This window comes from Pezoporus flaviventris, unplaced genomic scaffold, assembly GCF_033815535.1.
Source record: "Pezoporus flaviventris isolate CSIRO_AGI_PZ_B2104156 unplaced genomic scaffold, CSIRO_AGI_Pfla_v1 ptg000002l, whole genome shotgun sequence".
NCBI classification, from domain to species: domain Eukaryota; kingdom Metazoa; phylum Chordata; class Aves; order Psittaciformes; family Psittacidae; genus Pezoporus; species Pezoporus flaviventris.
The window spans coordinates 34,319,519-34,343,625 of NW_026892550.1; the positions used below are offsets into that span (position 1 = coordinate 34,319,519).

Sequence of the window (24,107 nt, forward strand, 5' to 3'; positions counted from 1 at the left end):
AATATAATAACACTATACAGTACCCTATTAAAGCACACTACCTTATTAAAGCTTATCAGATACTACTTATGCACAACTGGTATTAATCTTGGTATATCCCTCGAGGGGAAAAAAAACATGTTATTGACCAGGGATAACAATTATCTCAAGCTAGACAATTGGTTATGGAAATTTTGGGTTTTTTTGTCATGGGGTTTTATCATGGTAACTTTGACAGAAACTCACAACAGAGACATTTAACCACCATTCTGGTATTTTCAGAATTATGAGACTAGAACCCATTTTTTATCATATTCAGGCTCATTATTTCAACAAGATGGTTCAAGAAGCATGGTAGTCTGTTCACGTAAGGGGAAACTTCCAGAGCATCAGTTTTTATGATGTACCACAGTATATCAATCTCCCCACAGAAGACCTTTTATATGTTTGTGGATTTTTTTAGAATACAAAAATATCTAAAAATACATACATATCTACATATACACAAAAAAATATACAAGTCATATAACCTTTGTTGTCAATGGGATTGTTTAAGAGAAATGCCTGTCTTCAGTCTACTCAACTAACAGGTGTTTATTCTAACTGTTACTGTTCCTCACTAAAAACATAGTTGATTTACAACATGTATTAACTACCTAAAGTGGCAATTGGTCAGGATTTTTCAGAAATACCTCGTGATTTTAGGTCCTTCAATTTTTCAGATATTCAGAGGAGGAAGCAGGATTAACCGTATATTAGGGATTTTTAAAGTGTGTACATGAGTTACAGGCAAGCAAACAAGGTACAATAGTGAAAGTTGGTGCAAGCCAGGCATTAAAATCTAATTAAACTAAATCAGTAAATTTCACTGTTGATGAGCTTTGGTTTTGTTTCCTCTTCTGAAAACTGGGTTTTGGGGTGTCAGACTCTGAAGGGTGACTCATTGGATTTGAGCTGCTTTTTCAGAGAAATAACCAACCAGCTAATTTCATCATGTCTGTGTCCCTGCAAAGTTGTCAGGGAAATGCATATTTCCAAGGGGAAGAAAGCCAATTACTGCCGCAGAGGTTATGCATTTACCAGACGTATGAAATAAGCATCTCTGAGTATTGTCGGGGTTTTTTGCTTCATCTTTCACTGAGCTCCTGTCTATTTGCTCTTGAGTACAAGACACCCACATGCCATCCAGCAGGAGCCTGATAAGCAGCTTTATGCACATCAGAGAGCACTGGAGTTTGAGGAGACCAGCAGGTTCCCGGTTGAGAGCAGCATTCTGTGTCCTTCACAGCACCCCACTGATGAGAGGAACACCATCCCCTCAAGTCTCCCTTCCATGAGGAACTGTTGTGTCTACCAGCAACATAATGGTGCAGATGGCATTCAAGAAATCAGACATTGAACCACAGAAAGCAGCTCAACTCTCAGCTCCATTAGCACCAAATTCTGCTCCTGTCCTATGCCATACAGTGAAAAATTAAAAATATTTGTGCTGAAAGCCAACCCTGCAGACCAAGGCAGAAAGTAGGTTTATTTTCAGCAGGCACCTGACAATGCATGGTCTAAGAAGGCTCAGCTTTGTTGTAATCCTTTTTATTTTACCAAGGATAATCCCTCCTCACTGCACTCTATAGGCCTATTGTGCTATAGAAGGTAATGCTAAAATGAAACAGAATAGTAAAGACAATAGAGCCTTGTACACATGAATATTGTACTAATCAAGAAAAAAGAAAGGCAAGGGGGTGGGGGGAGAAGTCAAAGAAAAAAAAGTAAAAGGGAAAATTTTCTCTAACTAGCCTGTTTCTTTACACTCAATTCAGGGAAATTAATTCCTTTATGTATTGATAAAATATTTCTACAAACTCTTTGAAAGCTGACAGCAGAAACTTGCACATATCTCCCACTTCTATGGCAACAAACCCCTAAATTGGAGTAAGAAGTCCAGAGGTGGTGATATTTTAAGATCTGCGTAAAAAAAAAAGTTTCAAAAGTCAGAATTATGGATGTGTATATGAAAAGGGAACACTTATGTAGCAGGTCATTTCAAAATTTAGCAAAACACCAAGTATTGTGAGGTTAATTAGAAGTTAAGATGAAACAAAATAATCAAGGAACAATTGTACATAATGACAGAGAAACAAACCCTTCTTACTTAAGTTCAGCACCAAGATGAAGGAAACTCTGTATGAACAAAACCATAATGATTGATCTAAGATCGTAGCCCAACTATCCTCCCACTGATGGAAGCAAGTTGAGATTGGACATAAGTAAGAGTGAATGCTCCATCCTTGGCAGTGCTGCAAGCCAGGTTGGACAGAGCCTTGGGTGACATGGTCTAGGGTGAGGCATCCCTGACCATGGCAGGGGGGTTGGAACTAGATGATCTTAAGGTCCTTTCCAACCCTAACTATTCTATGATTCTATGATTATTCAAAGGAGCAATGCTACAAGACAGAAAAAGTGTATCTGTGCAAAATCATGCCTGAAATTCAGTTTTACAAAAGGAAGCAAATATTAATGACAAGTAACAAGATATGACAATCTAAAATACATGTAAAAAGGCTGTATGAAGGGAAAACCCCTACAGGCAATTTATATTTCAAGTGGCTACTCAAATGATTAAGTGGAGAACATTAAGCAAAAGGAAAAATGAGGGAAAACAAACTGGGACAAAATACCAGAAGAGTAATACAACACTCACAAAACCTGAAAGTGGAAATTGGAAAGGGAGAAATGCATGTTTATATTTTGAAAAGCAGAGACATGCTTAGGATGTACAGCAAATGTGAAGGAGTAGTGTCGTGGTTTAAACCAAATCAGGCAACTCATTCACTCACCTCCCCCCCACTTCTTGCCCTCCCCCTACTCCCAGAGGGATGGAGAATCGAAAAGAATGCAACTCCTACGGGTTGAGATAAGAACAGTTTAGTAACTAAGGTATAACACAAATCACTACTGCTACCACCAATAACAATAATGATAAAGGAAATAACAAGGGAAGAGAATACAACACCTCACCACCAGCCAACCGATAACTCACCCCCCCCCCCCCCCCCCCCCCCCAGCCTGACCAAGCACCGACCGATACCTCCTCCAACTCTGCAGTCTCCCAGCCCTTCCGGCTAACTCCCAGTTACCTCCTGGGCATGACGTGCTGTGGTATGGAATACCTCTTTGGTCAGTTTGGGCCAGGTGTCCTGTCTCTGCTTCCTCCTGGCTTCCCCTCCTCCCTGGCAGAGCATGAGGCTCACAAAGTCCTTGGCCAAACCAAAACATCCTTGTTATCAGCTCTGTTCCCAAGCCAAAGTCAAAACACAGCACTGCACCAGCTACCAAGAAGGAGAAAAATGACTGCTACTGCTGAACCCAGGACAAGTAGCTAGACAATAGTAATCATAAACAATTTACTTTTTTAAGTAGGATGGTGGACATACATAGGTGGACATAAAGAGACTACAGCTAATCAGAATAAATACTGAAAATCACAAGGGGAAGTGGATGGGATAGAGTCATAGAGTGGGAAAGTACAAGGGGAAATTGAGAATGCAAAATAATTAATATATGCCCAGTTGCTCTGTGGCTGTACCAACAATGAATGGACTTTTAGCGAAAACCAGACTGATGAGCAAGTAGTACAAAAAGTAAGTGAGTATAAAAAAAAGGATTAAAGAAGGATTATAGAATTAAGTTTTCAAACAGATCAAGGAAAAAAGCAGAAGACAAAAATGAAAGGTAAACTGCACAAAAGGTTAAAAAATACAACAAAAGATTTTTAGAAATTGAAGAAGGAACCACTGTAACATAGAAGTGTTTATCCAGTCCAGCCTCTTTTTGTCATTAATAGATGTTGAAATCAATGAGATCAATGGGTTCAGCTGAAGCATTTGAGTCACTTATTCTCTAATAATAGATGAAAGCTGTTTTAAGCTGTGGGCTAGATGACTAGTGTGATGCCTGAAAGCAATAGCGCAAGGAGAAATAAAATGCTTTCTTTACAATGTGTTTATTTTGTGTATTTGTCAGTACTTGTGAATTATCCACATCATTGGTTTGCTGACAGTTTGCCCCCTTTCTTCATCTCTGCAAAACAAAAGCGTATGTCAATAAAAGCAGTACCAAGCCTGGAAGTGAAAAGGTAACAGAAAAGGTGTATAATACAGAAAAGTGTAAATAATTTATGTTAAGAAATGTTAGGCATGCTGCAAACACAGGTTACCCTCAAAGATAAGCTCTGCAGATGAATCTAATAACACAGTGTGACTTCATGTGGTGTAGGCATGTCATATCCCAGTAAGTCAAGAGTTGCAACCCTGAAATACTAGCTCTCCTAAATAGTCAAAAGTAAGAGAGTAAAAATCACAAAAATGCTGCTAAAATCAGAAAACAACTGAATTATCTCAGAACAAACTATACTTGTACTCCATTTCTAACAGACCGTTTGTGCCTACTTCTGATTATTTTGATAAAATTTGCACATACCACTAAGTCCTTTAAGAAGAAGAAAGACCCCTATCCTGTTTGAAGGATTTTGAGTCCTCTTCCTGCTCTCAGCCACCTAACAGTGACTCATTTTCTTCTTAATGATCGCAGGAAATGTTCAGTTCTTGAGTTTGCAAGAACAAAAACCATCTCAGCTTTTTGATCCTGTGGCTGTTTACTCTAAAAGCTATCAGTTTAATAGGTTCTGAGTTTTGTTCATATATATATGGATAGCACATAGTAGGATATTCAAACAGTGATTTGGAATTGAAACCTTCAGGTAGAAAGGTTGAGAGGTATACAGCTTGAGAAAAGACAACATCCATAAAATTTTGACCACATCTAGGGTGCAGAGGAAAAAACTTATAAAGTCATAGCACACAGCTTAATAGAATTTAAAATATTCTATAGCCCACAAAGCAGGGAATCAAATATAAAATGAAGAAAATAGATCCATCGCTAGGCAAGTAATAGAGAATAAGATCATATTTGGAATAATGGTCATCATTCTAGTCACCTTATTACGGAAGCACTGAAACCTCATTGGCTGACACCTGAATCGAGGTGGTTTTGGATGTCGTCCTGTTTTTTCCATTATTAATTTTGTGCTCAAGGGCAAATGCCAGCAGTGCTCATTTTAGTTTTTACCTCCTGCTGCAACTTCAACTGTCAGAGAGACAGCAGGAGTCAAAAATGAAAGGAGCCACCTTACAGAAATGCTGTGCCACTATGTCATTTTTAAACTGACAGCTTTTTACAGTCCAATTTCTCAGGGAAAGAAAAAAAAGACTTTCATTTTCACCTCCCACTGCTGCTTTGACAGAGAAAGACATTTACCCAGGTTTGAATGCTGGTAGGAGGCAAAAATGTAAAGCTGCGTCAGAGTGTTTGTAAGTGGGCTTTGACTACCCCGTAGAAGGATAAGCTGATTTGGGACAAGTTGAACTCTAACCTTTGCTTACCAGGTGGCAAAAGAGAAAAATGCACCCACCTGTCTTTAATGCAATAGATGGAGACTATTCCATACATGAGTATAGAATGAGCCAGATACACCGAAGGATTTCAGTTAATCTGAAAACATAAAATTGGCTGGTTTAATAGTTCTTGGCCTTCAAGAAATTGGCAATTGAGAAGATTCTTCAGTAAGAATAACCATTGAGGAAGGTAGGAATGTCTAAAAGGAGGAATTTAGGAAAAAGATAGAATGATGCTCCCTTTACCAGTAATATATAGCAAAGAAAATCCCTCCCACTCAAGGGACTCAGGGAAACAAGCTAAGAAAAAACTGAATGCTGAAGAACTACACAGAGTAATTTTTTGACAGTTATTAACATAGTACATACTAAAGCAAAATATTTGTGATGGTGGAAGCAAAGTAATATAGAACAATGACATCAAAGTATATCTACAAGAGATTCGTTTAGGATCATAATCTATCTAGCTTCTATGACATGTATAGTATTTAGAAAATGCAGAATCCAATAACAATAAAATCTAGCAATAAAATATAAAATTACTGCTCACTGCTGGATTCTGTTTTTCATTTTCAAAGTATCTGTTACATACTCTTGTGAGCTCAGTGTTCAAATTAATTGCAAGTGACAGTGTTACTCAAGCTACAGAAATTAATCTGCTATCATTTAAAACTGTCTATTGTTAATCTTGTATTCCTTGTTTTGGGTTTCTGCTTCTGCCAATGTCCATGACCTTGTCAGGCTTAGAAGGATGTACTTGACTAGAACATGCAAAATGTTTGGCTCTCAAGGACAAGAACACTGAGTGTCTCCAAATGCATTGTTGAGACTGGCTATCTAGAATAGCAACAAAGCTGTGGTATCTGGAAAAAATGGATGCTTTCCAAGAAAAACAGCATATATATACATATATATGGTATACAATTATATATACATATATATGGTATACAATTATATATACATATATGCATACATATATGTATTCAAAAATACAAAACTGTAAATCTAAGCCTTTTACTGAAAACAGATCATTGACTGTAATGATGTCTCAATTTATAATTAATGCCATGGGTCTGGCTCCACATCCTTTTTTCAAGTACATGGGATAGCAAAACTGTATTCCAAGTCTTTTAGATGTTATACTTTTACACATTTTATTTTCTGTTTTTTCATTAGGATGATTTTGAAATCCTATTTCGTTCACCTAAGCTCATTGATAAAACCTTCTTGTTATTATCTCGAATCATAGAATGGTTTGGGTTGGAAGGGATCATCTAGTTCTAACCCCCCTGCCATGGGCAGGGACACCTTCCACTAGACCAGTTGCTCAAAGCCCCATCCAGCCTGGCCTTGAACACTTCCAGGGATGGGGCAGCCACAGTTTCTCTGGGCAACCTGGGTGAGAAATTATACTTTCTTACCTTCTAATAACTTCACATGAAGAAAGTTACTTTCAAGTCCCTCCTGCCATTTTCCAAGATACTCAGGCAGCTACTTAGGAACCACAGTCCCCTTTTCCCTACGTTTCATTTTCACAGAACACAATATCTAAAGCAAGTGAGCTGGCATACACACATACTCTCTCGTACAGTTGATTCTGTGATAAAAGGTAGGGAAACAATTCTCACCAAAATTGCCTTGAGTATTTCTAGACCTTATTGTTATAAAAGAAAGCTTGAAAACATGAATTGGGCAAAAAATGATACAAGTTATGTCTGCATAAATGCCCTTATAATATGAAACATTATTAGTTGTAGTTCTGAAGGGTCTACTGGTGGAAACATCAAGATAATAATAAGCAATACACAAAGATAATGAAAAAGGTAAAACATTATTAAATACATAAAATAAGCAGCAGTTAAGTGGCTGAACCGGAGCTTCTGAACTAATTGAATAATCACTGCCCAATTAATTTCTTATTCTTATTCTTATTCTTTCTTCTAATTTGCAATGTAAGGTTCAAAATTCCTGTTAGAGCAGTATACAGACATCTTAGAGCAGAATTTGAATCCAGTTTCACTGCATAAATCTTGCAAGAGCTAAACAAAGAAGCACAGAGAATTGATACATCATCATCTTTTAAATACCCATACAGTCTGCTGAGAGTATCATTTTATGTAGAAGGACCTTATTTTGTAGTGGCTAAAGAGGGTGCAATTATCTGCTTTTCCTCCTTTCCTGGTTAGCCAGTGCTCCAGAGAAATAGAAAGGCAGGTAGCTGGAGTGGACCAGAGGAGGCTCTCAGGAAATAGGGAAGGAAGAAGTATTCAGGATAAATGGAGCAATTGTCTCACAGATGTGAATGTCTGAAATGGAGTAAAAGAGCCCAGATATGTTCAGAGGTAATTGCGTGGAATAACAGAGATTGGTTTCTCCTAAGTAATAACCTTAGGGAAGAGAAGGTTTTTACCACTGATAGCAAAAGCAAGGCAGGTTGCAGAGAAATTGCATAAAGAAGGGATTTGAGTTTGGGTTTTCTTTTCCTCTCATGTGCTTAATCCAAACTTCTCTCAGTTTCTATCTGAATTCAGGTTAGCTTACTAAGCCTCACGGCCTTCCCCACTTACTGTACCACCTTTTAGTGGTATGTTTGTTCCTGAGTCAGTTTTGGACATCAGCTTTGGAAAGGAGCATATCTGTGAAAGTATCTGCATACCCGATGATTCCAAACAGAGCCCAGTGGAATTTCACTTGTTTCCCACAAATCAATCAAGCACAAAATGAAATCAACAAGCACTAAATGAATCTGGTTATTTGGAAAAAATTCTGCTATGTACCCTTTTTGGTTTAGAGTTTTAAAACTTCTGTTTCTTAACCAGGCTGATAAATCCAGAGGCCAAGTCAAACCAAATATATGCTGGCTGTATAGTTAAAGGGAGGCAGAGGGAAAGAGGAGGAAGATAAAAGGAAAAAAAAATGGAGAAGAAAAAACCCCCGAAACAATATTAGTTTTGACTTTGCATAGACACCTCCTGATAAGAATTTTAATACAACATATATAAGGTCCAAATTCCTCTCTTATTTGCACTGTTAGCTAGAGGAAATGTTTTGACTGACAGGAAGTCAGTTCATGTTCTGATATACAGCTTTTCATTACTACAGTGTTATATAGGTTCAGCATGAATCCCCGAGAGCAAATCCCTAGTATATCCTAGCACATTGTTCTTTTCACTCCTGACGGCTGAAATCCTAATTGAAATCTTATGTTTATTTATTTATTTTCTAAATCTGTCTCTCAGTCGAACCTCAAGTGATTTCATTATGATTTCTATCTTTTAATGACTACTTGACCAGCTCTGGGTCTCACCTTGTTCATGCTAATGGAAATACTCTGATGATTTCTATGGGGCCAACTCTACAAGCACCAAAGACTCACTTTGGTGTATTTGCAGGACTGGACTTTTGGTTGGTAAATTATTCAAGTTCAAAAATTAAAAAGGAAGATTGGTTGAATGATATAACTGCAAGGAGCTACATTTATTTATAGTACAAATCCCATGATGAAATGGCAGAGCAATGAAAGTCATCAGGGTATGGCAGGGATATTGTTAGAGGTGAATCAACAGCTACAGGGTTCATTTGACAAAGGAATTGCAGTAGGCCAGCAAGAGAAAGGTTCAGTTGTACAGCAAGAAAGCAGATGCCAGGCTGGCCATCAAAGCATAATAATGAGAGCTCTTTCTATCAATCCCCTCTCACTCCAAAAACCAACAATAACAACAACAAACCAGTAATTACAATCCCTATTTTTACCATATGGGGAAATCGGCTTTTCCCAGCCAATACACCAAGACATCCCCAGAGTGCTAACCGTTTAGAAATGTGTTAGAATGAACCACAACTGAAAAGAAACCTGCATTGCCATTTCTACAAGTGGTAGGAAGCTCCCAGTGTAAACAATCCCCTCCTGCATTATCAGAGAGAGAATGGGATTTTTTGCTATGGATTATTGAGTCACAGAAAATCCTCTGTCTCCTCAAGGCTAAACAGAAGAGGGTCTGAACCCAAGTTGAATCTCAAAAATGAAAATGAAGTACTTTAATTGTATCGTTATACTTCTGACTTGTTCAAGAGTTGCAAAATAATAACAGAAAGGGCAGTGGTGGTTTTATTTTCTGGTGGAAAGAGAGAAAATAAGAGGTCATGAGAAAGTCTCTTCTCATACCAGTCTTCTGTAATCAAGGGTTCAAAGGTTTGGAAAAATCCTGACATTTTTACTCTTTCATAATCAGGATTTTAAAAAAATCTTATTTTCATTTCATGACCACCCTGCTGCTATTATTATAGCATACATATTATTACACTGATATTCTAATGCACAGGCCTGCTAGTTATTGAGCAAATTTGAGTATCTCACAGGAACAGATTACACTGTTGTATGAGTTATTGAGTTACTGGAATCTGTTTGAAACAGCAGTATCAGGGAATGTTGAAACAATAATAACGAAGGCCTTAAATTAATACAGAACCTTTTTATTCCATATTATCACAGCTACGAGTTTCTTCAGACATATGTACACATGCATACAAACAGATACAAGCACACATATAAATGTATTTGGATGCAGAAGCTATTAAACAGAGCACAGAATCTGTAACACAAGAAGAGACCCACATCATGGTATTGTGATGATAAGGAACTGCTTAAGAGTTAAATCATAATATTTTTAACTTTGCAAAACAAGACAATAAAATTCTTTAAAAATGTGTCTCAATTCACCAACCTCTGTTTAGAAAGCCTAGCCCAACAGAGAAAGGAGCCCAGACACAGAGTAGTTAATTTAATTTCTCTGGTAATACACCTGGTAATACCCTATTTCTGAGAGGGTAACACACAATGAAGCAGTAAAACTGGGCTGCAATTCATATTTTTCAGGTGCAATTTAGCATTTAAAGGAAAATTTTTACTACAGTTTATGGAAAAATCACACTACTGTCACATTGATGAGGAGCTTGTTCATCTTTTTCTGAAAGCCTAGGATGTCCCCAAAATGCTGAATATCTTCTAAAACAATCTTGATCTTTTAAATAGGCATCTTTATTACATTGGAAAGAACCTCGGTAGAACCTGTATCTGTATTTAAAAGGATTGTAATTACACAGAGCAGCCAACATCTATACACTTAGATTTCAATAATTAACTTGCTATTCATTAGTACTTTAAAATCTCAGTAATAGTGTGGAATGCAATATTTTTGTAACAAACACAGTATTTAACTTGTGCACTTACTTTTAGTCAGATCTGTAAAGATAAGATAGGAAGTAAATTGAGGCCAAGTTCAGTTTCTCTCTCTCACTGCCTAAAAACCACAGAAAAAGAAAGGCAACATTGTCAGTATTTTCTGACTTTAACTCAGTTGGGAGGCATCAGTGGTTAAGTTGCAACTGCTGAGATGCATTTGATGAAAATCTTAAAAGCAATTGAGTAGTCTAAACTGTTGACTTTTATGAATTTGTATTGCGAATTACCCTTTGAAGGCTCTTTACCTGGAAGGCTTTGAACTGCCATTGTTGTGCTAAGCTTCCTGTATTTGGAGATAACAAAAATTAACTTTTCAAAGATTCAGTGGTCTGGAAACTGGGAAGTTATTTAAAAGGTTTAGTTTCCAGAGTACAGCAACACCCCGAACCCTTAATTATTGGAGACAATCTTTAATGCTTATCATCCAAATAAGAACAGGTCTATTCATTATTTTTTTAAACAGATAATCTGAGCTCATTCATTTGTGGATTAGTTGGACGTTAGTTTTCACAGAATTTTTTTGATGATTCGATACTGCCTTTGAAACGTAGTGGGACACTGCTGTATTTACTTCACTTTCTTTTTATCCTGTAGATTCTCTCACACAGTCATTAGGAGCACAAAAGTAGCTTCACAGTGAGTTCATCCCTTTCATTTTGTAAGGCATTCCTTAATGGTAAGATATATTTTTTTCTTTCTAAACATAAAGGGCCAGATCCTGCATTAATGAGCGCTTTTAACTCCCTTAGAAGCTAACAGGCAGTAAGTTTCTTTGGGGTACTGCAGAAGATGCCCAGCAGGATGCAAATCTGGGCTCAGAGTGATTTAAAAAGACAGTTTGTGCTTCAAGTCGTATTCAAACCATATTGCTGCACAAGTAATATATTTCAACATGACTGAAAGACAAATCAGGCATTAACCTTGTTTCCTGTGGCATATGAAACCATAGATTTAATAAAATCAGAATATATATTGTTTACTGCAGCAAGATGGCCTCTGCAGTGTTAGACCATTTAATCTACCTGGTAAGAAACCATACTAATTACAGCAAGGAGATGTGGGGGATAAACTTCAGTACTATCTCAAGCTTGACTGAACTTGAAGAAACACAATTGTTTTTAACATCTGAAATACAAATGTTTGAGATTTCTCCTTTGCTTCAACATCAAGTACTAAGTTTGGAAAGAATATTCAACATTTCTGACTGTTGTTATGTTTAGGGCTTCTGCTATGCAGGATTTCATAAGAATCTTTAATTGTCAGTTCTGCATAGTAGAGAACACATAGATTGCAAACAGCTACCTACCAACTCAGACAGGTAGCAGAGAAGCCAAACTATGCTTGCAACTTTTGTCATGAAACATTAATATGATACAAAGACAGGGTTGTGTCAGAAAAAAAAAAAAAAATTGAAAAAACACCAAAAATGGATGTTTGCAAGGTATTTGTTTTAAAAAAATATGCTACCAAAAATGGACTCCAGCTTTTCTGAGACAAAGTGACAGTTAGAGGCTGCACAAAGGATTATGAGAAAAAAAAATACTGAGAATTATTATTATTTTCTTTACAGACACTCTGAAGTCTGCAAATGTGAAGGAAACATTTTGGTTAGTAGCAGCCTACCTGCATTACTGAGAATTCTTAATACTCTCAGCAGCCATAATGAAAAACTGTCCTCGGGTCACTAACAGGGTAAGCAAACCAGAGCTGAAAGCTGCTAAGTCCAACATCAGAACAGCTCCAGTTATCCAATTTGAGTAGGACAACATTTGTAATCTCACCTAATCTGCAGAAGCAATGGGGCATAACATACACCAAGGACAGACGTCCACAAAGCAGAGGGAAATGAGTGGAAATCCTTTCCCCTCTAATTAGACAGGACCTAATGCCAGTTGGCCTTGCCCTTTAAACAATGTTTCTAACACACATGCATAGACTGGGAAGTAAGAATTGTAAAGAACGTAGCTTTACTATGTTGCTGATGAGGGTAAATAACATCATCTGAGTTTTCCCTTCTGTTTCCCATCCCCTGTGTCCCCCTCAGCCTGTAAATCTGCTGCCTCATACTTTGCCTTTCAGAAGGAATATGTGCTTGGAATGGCTAACAAAAAAAAACATACGAAATGCAGCCCAATAAATGGTTATTGTAACTACTGTCTTATATTGTAAGTAAGTAAGGGAAAGTAGCGTGAAGGATATTTAGCACACAAGTTAGGTTTTATCATACCTTTAAAATAAAAACCAAAAATGCAACTCTTGATTCTGACAAGCTGGCTCAGAACCATGATTGCTGGATATCTGCACATCTTAACTCCTGGGTTCCCAGAATCAAACTGACCAGGGGTATATTTGTATTCACCATAGCATTACACCAAGAAAAGTAAACTAGCAGGAGAAAAAGCTGGAACAGACTAAACTAGAGACAGTCTAAACCCCATTCAAAATCTGCAAACCAACCAGACAGAAATATATTCAGGCAATGCTACAAGAGTAAAAGAAGTAAGAATAGTTTTTCTTCTCCCCCACAATGCTGAAAAACACTGACTGGCAGGGATCAATATCAATTCACTGGATGAAATGTTGGATTCATCAAGCCCAGGAAGATGAAAATGACAATAAGAGTGAAAATATGCTTCAAAAAACTGCTGGAGCACTATTGTTCTTTTCCGTGGAAGACAATTGGCCTTTGTTCATCAAATGTCAATCTAACTCGCTACAGCTTTCATAATAAGGACTCATGAGTAGGTGTAAATGAAAGAAGAGTCTCTGTTATTTAAATTGAAATCCTCTTGCAATTCCATGGTATGTAAATTACAGATTATGTTATACACTGATAGAGATGGTATAAATAGATCTGGAAGAATCTAAGGGGGCCTTTTGAATTGTTCTAAGTAACGTGTGCCACATCTGAATTTGGCCTTGAATACCGACATAGAGACAAACACAAAAGAAAATTTAACTGCTGGAGAAACTTCGAATGTGTCTATAGGCAGTGCACAAGTGAACAGGCACAGCAAGGAAGATGAGACATCCTCTTTTACATTCAGGATCAAACACAAATATCAGTAAAGAAAGACATTATACTTTATGTGGAAAAGAAAGTTTCACCAAACTGCTCAAGATCCAGCAGGACTGTTAGCAGTATAATGGTCTCCAAATGACAGTAAGACCTAACACCTTGTGAAATCCAACCCTGCTTAGTACCAATGGAGATGTAAAGTACAAGAATCCATGAAGGTGACATGACACAAGAAATCTTTCAGTCTGTAACAGTGCTAACGATTTCTTTTTGTCATAAAAACTTCCACAGAAGTATAAGATCATTAGTCTTTGGGGACATAATGTATGGCCTAGTGTTTTAAGTCATCCTTATTTCTTAAGTGAGAAACCAAGCGCTTTACACTTGGCAGCTGCAAAGTTTAGCAGGTCTGCTAATAACAGTACATATTGAACTTGTGAGGAAGTTTAATACTCCAGCCTTTCTTCGCCTACTGTAGATGATATACGTTATGCTGGAGGATAACATTTCTTATATTGTCACAATCATCAAAACTGCAATTGACAAGAAGAAACTAGAAGGTGGGCTAAATAAAAAATGGTATGTATCATCCTGGCTTTGAAAGGAATATTACATAGGCATGTAATAGAATACCTGTATTGAAAGCTGAATACTAGAAAATATCAGAAATGTATTATACAGTATCCTGGCTGTGAGCAAGGACGGCAGAATGATAAAGCACATAGGGACCAATCCATGAAGTTATTAAGGTGTCAAGCTGCCTATATTCATTGATTTCAATGGAAAGTAAGATACTAAATAAGATTTAAGCAACTAGAAGCCAGCGTGGATACAAGACTTCCTTTCTTTTTTTTTTTTTAATGAAGCTTAAATGTGCAGATGATGTTTTCCACTTATCAAGTTTAGCAGTAGAAGCATGATGTTTCAAAATATAGGCTCAGAATTAAAGATGCAAATATATACATAGCATGAGCATCACATAATGGTCAAAAAAGGGAAGGACTGGGAAAGCAAAAAAGATGAAACTATCACACAGTATGCTAGAGATTGGAAGGGACCTCAAAAGATCATCTAGTCCAATCCCCCTGCCGGAGCAGGAACACCTAGATAAGGTTACACAGGAATGTGTGAAGGCGGGTTTTGAATGTCTCCAGGGAAGGAGACTCCACAACCTCCCCGTCACCCTCACTGAGAAGAAGTTTCTTCTCAAGTTTCAGTGGAACCTCTTGTGTTCCAGTTTGTACCCATTACCCCTTGTCTTATCATTGTTTGGCACTGAGTAGAGCCTGGCTCCATCCTCATGACACTCCCCCTTTATATATTTATAGACACTAATAAGGTCACCCCTCAGTCTCCTCTTCTCCAAACTATAGAGACCCAGCTCCCTCAGTCTTTCCTCATAAGGGAGGTGCTCCACTCCCTAAATCATCTTAGCTGCCCTGCGCTGGACTCTCTCCAGCAGGTCCCTGTCCTTCTTGAACTGAGGGGCCCAGAACCGGACACAATATTCCAGATGCGGTCTCACCAGGGCAGAGTAGAGGGGAAGGAGGACCTCTCTCAACCTACTAACCTCCCCCCTTCTAATACACCCCAGGATGCCGTTGGCCTTCTTGGCCACAAGGGCACAGTGTTGACTCATGGTCATCCTGTCGTCCACTAGAACCCCCAGGTCCCTCTCCCCTACACTGCTCTCTAACAGGTCGTTTCCCAACCTATACTGGAACCTGGGGTTGTTCCTGCCCAGATGCAGGACTCTACACTTTCCCTTGTTATATTTCATCAAACTATAGAAGCCAATAAACCCGTGCAATAATTTTCAAACAAAAACTATTTTTATAAGCTGTTTTAAATAAAAGGGTCTTGTTTGCACAGCAAATTCTGTACGCATTTGTGTGAAGTACGAATCAATATAAACAAATTGGTTTGTATCCTATTCCAAAATACAGAAGGAAGGAAAGGCACAACTGCATAACTAAAGATGTCTTTTCTATCCTATCTGTGATACACAAAAAGTGTAGGTAAGGTAGGAGAACCCTTTTCACAGAGAGCAACACCTGTATTAGTATACACTTGTAATCTTGTTAAATTTCTTTGTGCAAATATCTTCTCATAAGTCTTAAAATCAGAAATGCCAACCCTACTGCTGGCATTTGAAATGCCCTCTGGTAAAGTACAAGGATGATTCAACTCTGAAATAGTTTTTAAAAAGTAATTAAGCCTTAGAATGTTCTATTAAATATATCCTGACAAAAACAGATATGCTGGTGACAGAAAGGTAAGTTAAGCAACCCACCACAGTCTTGACCTCAAGTCAATGAGAAGACTGACACTCCAAATCTGCTCTGGCAAAGTGCGTTCCATAGCTGCATGAAGAAGCTATGGGACACAGTGATTTATAATTCTTGCTCTGAACAAATGAAAGCCCAACTTTTTTACACTTGGGTAAAATAGGGTCTGGGCAATAGGGAACCAAAAACTCATTTGGATACATGTGGTGTTTTAAAACTCATCATCAGGATCTTCAAATCGATCCAGTGCCTAATGGCAGGCAGCCCTGAGATCTCAGTGCAGAGACATACGATGACTGGCTATTGTGCATGCTTAAAATCTCAGTGGTTGCATTATTGTACAAGTTCTTGTTTTGTGAAAGGAGGCCTCAGTGAGACCTGCAAGCAGGGAATTACAGTAATCCAGACGAGATGTCACAGAAGCATGAATTGACGTTTCAGTATCTTTATGCGACAATGCTTTCAAACTTGTTATATTTCTAGGCTGATAATAGGAGTTTTGTTCCCCCTGAATGCACACGATCCCCAGAGAAAAGCCCTCAATTAAAGTTTACCTCTACATTTTGCACAGATGAAGACCAAGCAGTATTTATGTGTGCTACAGTGAAGGAACAAATCTTCAGACAGTGTTAACAGCATTATTAAGCACAGTGGTCTCATCTTTTTCATGTTTAAAGCAATTTTGGGGCAGTCAGAACTACATTTCATAAGAAACAGGGATCAGATACTCCTACTGAGTCTGTAGCAAAATAATGTAAGCCTTATTTCCAATAGCTGTGCAAGCTTTTTACTTCTCCTCTTCTCATCTTCCCCTGGATCTTATTATCCTCTTTTGTCTATGACATTTAATCAGAGACACAGTGGTTTAAACTGCTATATGACCTGAGAGATGACTTCTTTATCACCTCTGCACTTTTCTAACATAAGTAGGTGATGGATAAATTATACAAGAAAGCCTAGACTGTGACCTGGGCTAATAATTTTTGTGGGCTAAGTCCTGGCATTGTAAGTGTTGCACAGTGCTTGTTCAGGCAAAATCCACACAGGAGTGAGTAAGAACTTTATCAGAGTCAAGCCTGAATAAAAGCAGAGTAGGGATCTCAAGATTTGGTCCTTTTTGACCTTCTACTTAGAATTTCTTACAAGCATATTGGGCCATATTTTCAAAGCATTCAGAAGAGTGAAAGTCCTTTCTATGATATTATAAAATACTACAGTTCTGTACCTTCATTATTGGGGCATTTTCTAATGGTTTCCTGAATAAATCCAATATGCTATATAAATAGCACTCTGACTTTGCCAGTAAAATAATCAAAAACTTTAGCTTCACAAATTACTTTAGTTAGAAAAGACAGGGTTAATTATGAAATACCTCTAATGCATCTTGTCATAAGGGCTGTGCTTTGCAAATAAGTTTGGTGGTGCTTACAGTACCAAAACGTTCAGAGCTAAAGTCACAAGTCAACAGGCTTCACTGACAAAGCTAAAAAAAACACACACTTGTTATTTCTCTTCATCAGAATATCCCAGGAGAAAGGACTGAGGGTGCTCTCTCCAAGGAGATCCCCAGCTCCAGTGTCCAGGTGCAAAATCCATCAAGGTGAGTTACTGGGAGCAGCTCTCTGGATCACACTTCAGACAAAGGGGGGTTGCTGTGTAAGGGTGTGGGACATTTTCTGGGATACAGGGAAGAACATTTTGGAAAGCAGCTTTACAGGAAAAGACTTGGATCTGGTGGGCAGCAAGCTGAACATAATAAGCAAAGCATGTAAGCTAGCAAAACGTGCCCCTGTAGCAAAGGCAGCTAACAATACATGCAGAGATACAGCATTATGAATGTTGCCGGCAGGCCAAGGGTGATCCTTCTCCTCTACTCAAACTAAGAAGGCTACGTCTGGAGTACTGTGTCCAGTTCTGGGCTCCCAGTACAAGAAACACATGGACATACTGGAGACAGTCCAGTGCAGGGCCACAGAGATGATGAAGGGACTGAACTTTCTCTCCTGTGAGGAAGGGCTGAGAGTTGGGACTGTTCAGCCTGGAGAAGAGAAGTTTCAGCAGGGTCTCACCATTGTATTAAAACATCTGAAGGGAGGGTATAAAAAGGACAGTGCCAGGTCCTTTCCGGTGGTGCTCAGTGACAGGATGAGAGGCAATGGGCACAAACTGAAATACAGGAGGTTCCCTCTGAACAGCAGGAAAACACTTTTTCACTATGAGGGTGATAGAGCACTGGCATAGGCTGTGCGCAGAGCTCGTGGAGTGTCCATCTCTGAAGATATTCAAAAGCTGCCTCGACATGGTCCTGGGCAACTAGCTCTAAGTGGCCTTGCTTGAGCAAAGGGTCTGGATTAGAAGACCTCCAGAGGTCCCTCTGAATGTCAACCATCCTGCGATTCCGTGAAAAGGAGTGGGGCTGCAGTCCTGGGAGTTTCTATTTCCAGGTCCTCCAAGCTGGAGAGACTGAGATCCAGAAACAGCTACTGGACAGGCTGAGCATGTGAGCCTCACTACTGGAGGGACCCACACTGCCCACGAGTCTGTCTGTGTATATAATGGACCTCTTCCCTGGTCAGCCAGGGAGTGGAGCAAGATGAAGCCATTGGTGGTGTCTATGTTCTTGTGAGTGCTCTGTGGGTCTGTCTGTTCTGAGTTGCCAGCCATGTAGAAATGCAGGTATACAGTATCCAGGTGCTCTGTGTGCTTGTGCATACTGGGAAAACATTGTCAGACCACTACTTGTTGGACCTGGGGGCACTGCAGTAGTCTCACCTCCCCCAGGCTGTCAGATCCAGCATGATATATATTCCCCTGACAGAGTTCAGATAAATACAGAACTGTTAATTTTGCAGCTTCCCTTTCTCTTCTGTATCTTTGACTTGTCAGCTTTTTCTTTTTTTTTTTTTCTTCCCCATTCTATTTCATCTCTTCTGTAAAGTCATAAAGCTGGCAAAATGTAACAGCTCTGCTCAGCTCAATAAGTATAGATCCAAATGCTTAAAAAAGCAAGTGGTAGTTATTGTTTGTTATTACCAGTTACACGCTTCATCAAGAGCTTCTGTTATCAATGCTCAAAAGCCCTGAGAATGCTGGCAGTAGCCTCTGACCAGTTTCAACACCCAGTATGCATAATGTAAATACTGTTGTTACTGTATTCTAGGGAGTGCTGGTCATTCTTAGAGGCATACATTATGGCTGTATAGATTGTACAGGGCACTAATTCTATCACTACCAGAAAGCAGCTGTTTTCTAATCAGCAGCTTGGAAAGTCAGGTTCATTGAAATCAACCAGGCATAGGATAATTTTGTCTGCTAGTATTTCTGAATGCTCTTCCTCTGCTTAAAAGCTCTTCTGTCTGTCTCCTGAATGTCCAGGATTCAGCAATCATCCCCAAACCAAAACAGAAGGCTTTCCTTAAATATCATAAAAACTTTAAAGTAAATTTATCTTTCCCTTTTACCTATAGCCTTTAAAAGCCTTTTGATACACTGAAGCCATGTTTTCAAACTTTCCTCTCCAAACAGGAAGATAAAAAATTGTATTTTTGTTTAGCTGAAAGCTGAGATCCTGTCTTGACTACACGATTCACAAAGAGAAACAACAAATATTGCAGTGTAATAGTAATGGGTGGTGCCATGGTGTAGGCTTTAAATTATGTAAATATACATATACAACTTGTTGCAGAACCAGGGCCAAAGTCAGTAGTCTGGTGTCTCTTCTTCATCTGTAAAAAGAAGGAATTCAAAGGAAGCTGAAAACAGACAGTAAACTTAGTAGCAGGCACCCTAACCTTATAATTGAAGAGAGGGGACTATGGGGAGATGGGGGGGAGGAGGGGTGGGTGGAGAACCAAAACATGTAAGTCAAATGGAGCAGATTTGAGAAATTTATGGTTTTGCTGCTGTAAAAAGACAGTTTTGCACTTACGTTCCTCCTGTAAAAAAAGGTTTGCACTTCTGCTGGCCAACATAAAGCTCATAAAACCTTACTCTCCAAAAATCCAGTTTAAAACTTTTCAATCCAATCTAGAAAAGATTAATCCATGTATGTACCTAACACCTATGGGAAGAAATGTCTTGTTGAAAAAAAAAAAATAAAGAAAAAAAAAGAAAAAGAAAAAAGAAACTTGGATAAAGCCATATCAGGAAAGCCCTTCCTGTTCTTCAGTGCAATGTATCTGTATGTTCTTCAGTGCAATGTAACTATATCCGGGTCAATTGCTGAGACATAAAGGGTTAATAATTAGTTCCTGTATAATTAAGTTTTGTGGTTGAAGTAGGGATGACTTCAAAACATTCAAAAATACATTTTAAGAATCCAGACTTAACTCAGGTAAATAACCCAGGCCTCTTCTTGGCTTTCCAAGTAAACTACTGGTTACGTGATTGAATTTTACATGAAAGTGAGCAAAATCACTACAAGAAACAGTTCCATGATATTCTGGATTTAGTTTTGGCCACCTATATGAGGTATTTTACTGGGTGATTGTCACGGAACCAATGCAAAATTTATCGCTCAAACTCAAGTAAAGCTCCACCATCAACTATGGATTTAGGATGTTACATGGATTTGTCACTATGATACAGTATGTTGCTCGCTATATACTGCATCTGCAATTGGTAGCCATAGTTACATAGTTACTGCATCCCGGGCCTGGGAAGAAGTCGCCCTTTTAAAACAGCAAGGAACTCACGGGCACAAACCAGATCTTGGTTGTGTTTGAAGGAACAAAGGAGAACATCTGGGATTGATGGCACCAAAAGGATGAGTTATTTTACAACTTGGCAAAGTGACTATTCAATTACCTAACTTGGCAAAAGAACCAACTTTTAAGGTGTCCTAACAAAAACATATTTCACACATGTTGCAAGCAGTGGCAGCTTTAAAGCTTGTCAGCTGGTGGGAATCTCAACAGAAAAACGTCTAGGAGGCTTGTGTACAGGTGAATGTGTCTTTGTTTGCATGCATGTAACTCAAAGGAGACCTCACTCAGGGCTACTGGGCAGGCTCAGAAGTGTCCTAAAACTGTGCATTATGGTTTATCATATACAAATAGATAAAGATGGAAATTACCACCTATTTTAACAAACTGTTGCATGTTAGGAACTTCATTGGTCATCTCCCTTCTTTCAGAGCCTGTAGCAACTCAGACAACACAAAAAGGCTGTTTAGAGTTGTAGCAAAAAGAGTTGTAAATGTCTTGCAGAGTTTTTATAGATGAGGGGTCAGGTTTTCCTGTCTTCCAGTACTTAATAAGTAAATATTCTTGGTCCATTTCTTTTATCCTCATAATGAACAACCTGTGTTGCTCTTAAACTTCTGTTGCATTGCACTGCCATTGTGCTGGATATCCCTAAGAAAACATCCCTATTAAAACAGACTAAGAAAGAAAGGTTTTAGCAGGGTTTATAATGCTCTGATGGTGCCAGATCCCACTCTCCCCAAGGTGAGAGCCACCCCCAGGTGCAAAAAACTTTTGGCAATTTAGGGATTTTTTTTATTTTTAATATGGGTAGCAAAAAGAAACATTAAAATATAGCACAGATTCTCCTGAATTGCAGAATACATTTTAATAATAACTAATAGCTACTTTTTCACCAGATCCCTAAACCCCATGAATCATAAGCATTGGAAACTCTGAGATATAACAGGCCTAGTCCAAAAATAATTAAATGTCCCAACTAATTATTGTCTACTTGACAATTACAGCAGGGATACAACCTATCAAAGGAATGGAGGGATAATTGAGACAATTTGACAGAAAGTGCTCAGGACAACAGAGTGCTAGGTCAGACAGACTAAACTATCAACATTCCAAAGCACTACAGCAGCAAAAACTTCCAAATATAAACACTGTCCATTGCCCTAGAGTAAAAAGTATGGACAGCTTAAAAGACAATAAATTAACCAGTCAAGTCACATAATGAAATTTGAGAAAGCAAAAGGCTGCCTAAAGAACTGGGCAGATAGCTAGCCTTGTGTGAGGTCATTCTGAAAAACAGCAAATACTGAATCTGCTGACCCTAAAGTATTTCATTAATTCACAAGGCAAATGAGAAAAGAACATCATGGCCCTATATAACATAGTATCTGTATTTCAACACTTCACATTTCATGTCTATAGAAGCAACATTTTACATTAAAGTGAAAATTTAATATTAATCAGACAGGCAGCCCATCCATTGCATGCACTGGGAATCTTAAGAGGGGAACTGTAAATGATCCTTATGGTGGTCTCCACCTCTGCAGTGTCTCCTGGCCCCACATTCTGCCCCAGGTCTCCAGGGAAGCTGCCAGCTCTAACCAGCTCCACTGGGCTGCTGCACCTACTACTTCTAGCCCACACCTCTGAGATTCCTCTGTGAATTTTCTAAAGCATCAGTATTATGAGAAAAGAGAGAAAAAACAAGGAACACACAGACAAAGTTATCCACATTCTCCTGATCTGAACTAGTCTTCACACTGGAATCACCACCCCTGGAAGTGTTCAAAAAATGTGTAGATGCCCTCAGTGACGTGGTTTAGTGGTGGACTTGGCAGTCCTGGAGTAATGGTTGGACTTAATGATCTTAAAGGTCTTTTACAACCTAGCTGATTCTATGATTCTAGCAGTGTTTAGGGCTCTGATACAACCAGAACAGATATACTTCAAAAACTCATTCTAGTAAAATATTTCTAATTCCTGGCTGCAATTCAGGATTCAGGCTGAAATTAACTCTTCCCGCTGAGGTGAGTGAACTGCATGTGCTCCAGTTTGCACCATACTCCATCCTCACCCGACACTTCAGACATAACTACTAGAACTGATGCAGTCCACTGGCTCTCCTGAGCTACCTCTAAATACTTCATATAACTCTTGCAGGCTTTGCAATCTACTGCAACCTCATACATTTTCTACTTAATGTGTAGATAGAGTATGAATTCTTATGAGCATAAAATAAAAAAAAAAAATTGGACTATGAATTAATCAACATTTCTTTATTGTAACCCGGTGTAAAGCATTTATCTAGTGCAGTTAATCCTGATCAGTACAGCTCTGCTGTAAATGTACTACAATTCACATGCTACATTGCCACCTAGTGAACAAATTCGGAAATTCGACTGAAAACGCGCGTACAGCAGCACTCTTACGATACACATGGCCTTAAAAATTTCCATCTACGGCTCCATTGTGACAGTTACATACTGTGTAAGCAGGTATTCACTGACCATTTTAATCCTTGTTCCTGCATGCAGTTTGTTTATGTGTACATTGCTCTGCCTAATCACAATGCACATATGCATGATTATGAGTGTATTTACAATGTATCCACTTTGATGGACATCAGTTTTACCTTGTATAATATATGTATGCTGCCACCAATGTCAAATAAGTATGGAAACTTTATGTGGTGCAGTCTGACATGCTTGTCATGAAACCACCTATGCCTCGGTGACATTAAATTGTTCAGAAAGATGAGGCAGTCCAAATTCTGCTTAGATAAAAACATAGCACTCATCAGACTGTGCTGGTTTACTTAGGCTCTGTAACCAACAAGCTGGACTACCAGAAGATTTGCCATGGCTTCTAAGACAGAGTGCAGGGATAAAAGATCTGCAGTGAAGCTCCTGGACTGACAAATTGCAGGTGGTATCTTGACAACCACCATATGACGTTTTTATGTCATGCTCAAGGCAGTTTAAGGACTTACATGGGACATGGCAATGCCAGACAAGAGTAGACAAGATGGAAATTTGCTGATCAAAGATTCTGAAGGCATAAGGCAGTGCTATTCTGAAAACTTTTGAATGTGCTCCGTCACCCTGACTGTCCAGAGTTGTTTCAGATGACATCTTCCTCACCATCACTCTCCACCAAGCAGGCAAGGTCATGACGTGAGAAGTTTAAGGACCTGTTTGTCATTATTTTTCCAGCAGGAAATACCCAGTTCTCAAGCAAAAGATGACAAAATTAATTATATGGCAGGGACAGCCTGTTTGGAAAAGTCTGGATTATTACAGCAACTAATTGAATGCTATAGCTCTTGGTGTATTTTGTGAATGTGTCTATATAGAAGGATGCATCTATTCAAAAATACAATTCCTAATAAACATGAAACAAGTGTAAATTATTAATGGCATATATGTC

General features: G+C 38.6%; 2 long non-coding RNA genes across 2 annotated transcripts in view; both read left to right on the forward strand.

Annotated features, from left to right (window-relative positions):
* The window catches only part of LOC133280260 (uncharacterized), a 613,335-nt gene that overhangs the window by 127,973 nt on the left and 461,255 nt on the right, over positions 1-24,107 (forward strand). The window lies entirely within an intron of this gene.
* On the forward strand, positions 2,554-3,622 carry LOC133275328 (uncharacterized). The gene is made up of 2 exons (XR_009745466.1): positions 2,554-2,777; positions 3,360-3,622. It is a non-coding gene; the product is annotated as an uncharacterized LOC133275328 (long non-coding RNA).